Source organism: Nestor notabilis, unplaced genomic scaffold, assembly GCF_000696875.1.
Source record: "Nestor notabilis isolate BGI_N333 unplaced genomic scaffold, ASM69687v1 scaffold10691, whole genome shotgun sequence".
In the NCBI taxonomy this organism is placed as follows: domain Eukaryota; kingdom Metazoa; phylum Chordata; class Aves; order Psittaciformes; family Psittacidae; genus Nestor; species Nestor notabilis.
The window spans coordinates 8,518-14,776 of record NW_009914252.1 but is presented as its reverse complement, the minus strand read 5'-3'; positions in this window follow the sequence as shown (position 1 = coordinate 14,776).

The window sequence follows — 6,259 nt, the reverse complement described above, 5'->3', positions numbered from 1 at the left end:
TGCCATCGCCGCAGCGGCTTCCCCTTAGGAACAAAGGTACCGAGGGCAGCCCTGTGTTACCCAGTTAATCCTCTGACCAGTGAAAACTGGGGCCTTTCTTCCCCCCTGACCTTCAACTGTGCCAGAAGTGCCCAAGTCCCACGAGGGGAAGTGAGAGCAGCTCTGCTCCTGCTGGGAAGGGGGTTTTGAAATGACGAAATGCATCAGGCTGGTGAATTTGGGATTACTTCAGCACTATTGCAATGAGGAGAGCCTCTCAGATGAAGCTCAGATAAATTTGAAGGCTTATCAACCTTTGCTGATCTCTCCCAGCACTCTGCACTCCTTCGTATCATAAACTGCTTCTTCAGCCGGATTTCCCTGTTAGTTCTGCAAGGCCAAGTCTACAGCCCCGCTATAGCTGAATGTCAGCTCCAGTTAAAGATGAGCACACCAGGAATCCCCAGCGCTTGGTGTTGATGCCTGTGAAACCTGCAGCTCCTCTCATCCGGCCGTGCAGGAGCTCTGCTCCACAGCGGGACTCAGTGCAGGGCACCCGCGCCCGCAGAGGATGGACGCATCCTGCCCGAGCGCGGGGACCGGCGCCAGCTCTCAGGTGAGAACGGAGGTTTCCTGCTGCCTGTGGAGAGGGAGGATGTGGAGCTGGTGGTTCAGGGGAAGCACCAAGTCCTCCACCCCACTGGAGAGGCCCAAACACAGGCAACCCGCTCAGAGCTGGGAGTGCCCCAATGGCTTCCTCCAGGTTTCCACACAGTGGTAGTGCCCTCCCCGAGGAGCTGCTCTTCGGGACACCCTGGCAGTGAGGCCGTGCTGTGGGGTGCTTTGTGTGTGCAATGAGGTGGGCTCCTAGTGAGCCCTCGACCTGTGATTAGTTGCTCTAAAAGTCTGATCTTGGAGCTAATTTCTTAGCCGTGTAAACACAGTGCTACCTGTCTGATTCTCTTCCCACTTACACTGCTCTTAGTAGCATTACTCCTAATTTACACAGCAAAAACCTCGTGTTGTAACTTGAGGTTCCCAGCAGAACAAGGATGGATTTTGCTGGGTTTACAGGGTCTGTTTCACACTGGGAGTGAACCAGCCCAGCCCTGGCTGGAGCTGTGTGTGTCTGCACCACACAGACCACTTCCCCCAGCTTGTGGGATGACAGCAAGGAGCCGGCGCTGCTCCTGTGCGGGTCCTGGGTAACCCCAATGTTGTCAGTTTAAAGCGGGGTCACGCTGTGCGCAGGGAAACGCCCCCTCCAGCCCCGCCGAGGGAGGGGCTCTGCGGACGGGCTCAGTATCGCTCGTCCCTTCCAGCCAAGGCGGTTGCGCAAAGCAGAGCTCCAGTTATGTGGCAGCATTCTTGAGCCTTTGCCCGGAGCCCACCAGTTCCTTTTGAAGATTGAGATAGGAGCGATGAAGGTGATTCACCTCCAAGCAAGCAAAGGTCGTGTGAAAGTATGAACCTGCTTGTGCTCTGCAAAGGGCTCATGCTGACAAACAGGAGCAGCCTCCTCTGGAGCCGGGTCTGCTCCAGACAGTCAGCAGCTGGTTTGTGCTGACTCGAGCCAGAGGTGCTCCAGGTGACTGCTCTGTGTGGTGGTGTCCATGCACTCCTGTGTCCTGGGGGCTACGCACGTGTTGGCACAGGCCTGATGCTGGAGGGGGAACCATGTGCCCATCCTCTGAGCAGGATGTGCCCACACTGCCCATGTCCCAGGTCCCTACCATGGTAAGAGAGGACTCCAGTGATGGAGCTGAGCTGGGTGACAGCTCCAGTGGGCACAGTCAGTCCCCAGCACCTGTTTCCTCTTTGGTTTATCAGGTGAAAGCACCAAGAGGAGTTTCTTGCAGTTGTATTAATTATTCAACACCTACAAATCTGGAAGCTTTCAAGTCCCCTTTAGCTACTGAGCATGTTCAAGCATCACTGATGAGCTGCTGGGCTCAGTGAGCGAGGACAGGGCTGCTCACTGTGAGTTAGTGTGTGCTGTGCAGAGCCCTCTTTGAGGAACCTTGCTCTGGGGTCTGGGTTCTGCTGCTCCGTGCTGGGTGCTGCTTCCCACGTGGCTGTCAGGGCAGGAGCACTTCCCAAGGGCTCTGGGTGAATAAAGCAGCACCTGCAATAACAGAGATGCATAAGAAGGAGAAACACCAGCTTGTGAGCTGAGTTGTGCAAGAGCCCTGCTGTCCCCAGTGCTGGGTGGAGGGCTCTGCTCTGCACTTCTGCAAACAACACCCAGTTTCTGTGTCTTTATTCATGCTTATTCATTCCTTGCATCATCGAGTAAGCAGCTGAGGATCTCGGTGTGTGGTGTGGTTCTCCATCACTATAAAGGGAAAAACAGCATCCTGTGTTTTGTTAGGACACCCACACATTGTGCTGGGAGATGCCCTGGCACTGAGTTGGTATTGGAGGGGATCAAAGGCAGAGGAAAATGAACCTCTGTCTGCATCTGTTTCACAGGGTGGGTGAGTTGGTGCAGGTCCCCCCTGCTCTGCTCCTCACCTGTTTCCTCAGGTAGTTCCTTGGACTTGTGTAACTATACTTCTGAGTGGTGAGGTGAGTACTAAGCCTTCAGCTGTGTGAATGTCCTGGTGTCTTCAGCTGGGAAGTGCCCCTGCCCACAGAGCTGGAGTTTGGTGCTGACACTTGGCATGTGCAGACTTCGGTTTTGCTTCCATGTTTGACTGTGGCTCCTGTGCAGTGGGAGCTCTGAGGCTCTGGCTCTGAAGCAGCCCAGGCACCACCAACTGCTGAATAAACCAGAAATGAAACAATAAAGCTTCTCCTTTGTATCAGCCACTGATTTAACTGTGAAGTATTTTCCCTCCCTCTTGTTCTGCTCCTTGTGGTATTGTTCAGAGTAGCTCTGTACACATTGTGCATTCCTGGGGACAGAGGGCTCAAGTCACCTCTAACCTCACCACTGGGAGCTCGATCCAGTGGAGTTTTCCTCCTTCTGTTCAGGCTGGAGTGGAAAGGAGCTGTGGAGGCTTTTAGCAACAGAGGAAGGCTCTGAGTGGCTGTGTCTGTGTCTGTGCTGATGGTGCCCCCTTTTCATGCACTGACAGGGTACTGCATGGGCTTCTATTCAAATTGGCATAAAAGACTGCTGGAAAGGAAAGAGGGCATTTCCCCAGCACCTGCAGGAGGTATTTCTACCCCTTTCCCTTCCTCTTTATCATCCTTACCAACCATGGGCCAGATTTTCAGCACAAATGAATGCCCTCGCTCTGTTCCTTTAACCGAAATGCTGGCTGAGGATCTTGTCCTTGCTTAGTCAGCAGAATAGCTCTGGGGAGTTGGCTGCTCGTGGCCTATGTTGCAAGTCTGGGATATGGTTTGGATGTGGCTCCAGAAGAGCCCAGTACCCCACTAGAGCTGCCCCAAGGGCCCTGGAGAGACTAATGGCACCAGTGTGTGCTCCTGCTGTCTGTGGCTGGTACAAAGCCTGCAGCTGGGTGGGTTCAGGCGCTAGCAGTAAAGGCAGAATCGCTGCTGTCTGCTCTGCTCTGCAGCCCCTCAGTAACCTCCCACAAGGATGGAGAATCTCAGAAAAAAGAACCGGGGCAGGAAATGGGAGTCTGAGTAACTGAAAAACTAATGTTACTTGTGCCTGGCAGCAAGCGGGCACCAGGCAGCGAGGGACAGGAGCCACCCTGGCCATGCCCAGCTCTGCCTCAGTCCCTGCCCAGGCAGGAACAGCTCAACGCAAGGAGAGCGCAGCAGGGCCTGACCCTGCAGCCACCTCTCAGCACTGCTGATGTCAGGGTGAGGGCTCAGCACCCGGCTTTACTCAGCTTGATGCCAGGAAGGCTCCGGTGAAGCTGGTGGAGGACAGGCCAGCCAGAGGGCTGTAAACCCAAGGACACCACACTGAGGTGCTCTGTAATGCAGCTCTGCTGGAGGAAGGCCTCCCTCCCTGCAAGGGCTCCTCTTCCAACCAAACAGAAAACCACTGCAGGTGAAATGTCTGTTGTGCCAACAGCCAGAATTTGTGGTAGTTTTACACAGGCACCAGAACTCACAGAACCTGCTTGGCAAACGCGCTGACAGTGACGCTTTAATGGCCTTTACATTGCAAACATGAGTCTTTCAATCTTGCCTTTAAAAATAATATTGTAAAATAGGGACCAGCAGGTTGGACAAAGAGCTGGCAGCCAGGGCTCCAGCGCTGCTCCTGCCATGTTGCTGCTGGGTGGCCCTTTGGGTGATACTAAGCCATCTAAAGGTGTCGGAGATGCTATGCTCTGATCTTGTATGGATTTAGACACCTGGTGCTCATAAAACTACTGTCCTCCATTCACAGAAGGTCCTATGTGCCATGTGCCTGAGTTACATGTGTTTCGGAAGTGCTGTGTGTGGTCAGGTGTCCCCGTGCCTCGGCAGGGGAGCTCTGCTGATTTCTGTGCTTCAGTTTGTTCCTGTTGAGTTGGCAGTAGTGCTGTTCAGTCAGATCTGGGGTGTACCATCTCTAGGAGGGACAAGCGCTTCAGAACAACTCTTGTCTTTACCTGGCCCAGGAGCCATGCTCTGTCCGTTGCCCTGTTTCAAACACCCGAGTCCTGCTTTGGAGATCCGTTGTAAGCCACAAGGTTGTACTGCCCAGGAGAAGGAGGATCTTCACAAGGTGGGGTGCCTGGAGCAGAGAGACTCAAGCAGAGTTTCTGCCTGTCAGGAGAAAAAGAGATTTGAGGAACTTGTCCCACACTGGTGGGGTTTTATGTCTGGAAATCAAAGCTGTGGTTTCTGTGAAGTCCCTGGGGAGGTGGAAGTTTAATCCTCCTAAGACAGAATCTTTGGGAAATGATCTGGGGGAAAAAGGGTCCAGCTGCAATGCCACAGACATCCCGCTTTGTTTATTGTCAAATAAAGAGTTGCCAGTGGTCCAGCCTCTGCAGAGACCCGGCTGCTCTGCTACTCCAGAGCACTGAAACCACGACAGCGATGCCAGGTGACTCCGATCTGGAGTTCCTCCCATTCTCTCCCACTGAGTGGAGCAGGGGAGGGAGCAGGCTCCAACCCCAGCAGCTGGGTGTGGAGTGTTTTTGCGTTTTCTGATAACACAGACTGGTGATCTTCTCTCCTCACGTTTAATTTGCCCTTTCCTCCAGCCCTCTGTCCTTACCCAATGCCACTTGGCATCGCCTCCCTCCCAGCCTACAGCTTCCCGCTGTTTTTACAAAACCCTGTTATAAGATACAACTGTTGAGAGATGTAGTAAAGATACAGCTCTTGAGTAAGGAGAGCCATGGGCTTTCTCATGTTCTCATTCTCTTCCATGGTCAGGAATTTATTGTTGATCTTAATCTTAGGCCAGGCAACGTCACTGCATGGTGACAGTAAATTTACTTGAACAATTTGCTGATAGGCAGATTTGTTTGTCTTCTCATGAGGATGCTGAGGGGGAGGAGGGCTTGGGAGAAGGGAGTTTCCTTTCATGCCTTTTAATGTCTTTGAAACAAGCAGTAGGATGGAGATGGGGGAATGGCAGTTCTGGCTTGAAGGAAGTACTTGAGACTTTTACAAGGCTCTTTCCAGCTCTAATTCCCAGCCTTAGCAGGGGCTGAGACAATGCCTGTGTTTTACCCGTTAGGTTCCTTGAGATGCTGTGCAGCCATGAGCTGCCCTCACCATTCCTGCCCAGTGGTTCCCAGGTTGGACTCTTTATGCCCACTGTGTTCCTGGAGGTGAGTTTAGGCACTGGCAATGAAAAAGAAGCATGGCCAAATGCTTAAAGCTCCTGCTTGGGATATGATACATCTTTTTCCAGGTCATGTGTGCTTTGGCTTCTTGATCTGCATAGTGGGGATACGAAATTACCCCTACATCATAAGGGTGGTGCAGTGTTTAATTACTGTTTGTAAATGTCTGAGAGATCCTCTGATAAAGGTACCTCTGATACAGTGCTCCAGGGTGTTATCAACCCACACTCCCCTCCGAGGCAGTGCACTGTAACACTTCCACCTCTGAGCCCATCCCTGTAAACCTGTGGCAATAACCAGCCCCACGGGGCCAGGCGATGTGGTGGGACACTGCAGGAGCACTCTGCTCTCTGTCACATTGTCCTAAATCCCATGAAAGTGGCATCTCGTCCACGTTGGACTGATCTGAAAGGAGTTTTCTTTGCTTCTTTGGTAGGTTTATGTGGCTGATGGGTTGCAGGCTCTGCAGTAAATCTGTGCATCTTTGTCAGGCAGGAGGTCTTTGGCTTGAAGCAAGATGTTACACCCTTGGGAGACACCTGGATGAGGGCATGTGTTGTAGTGAC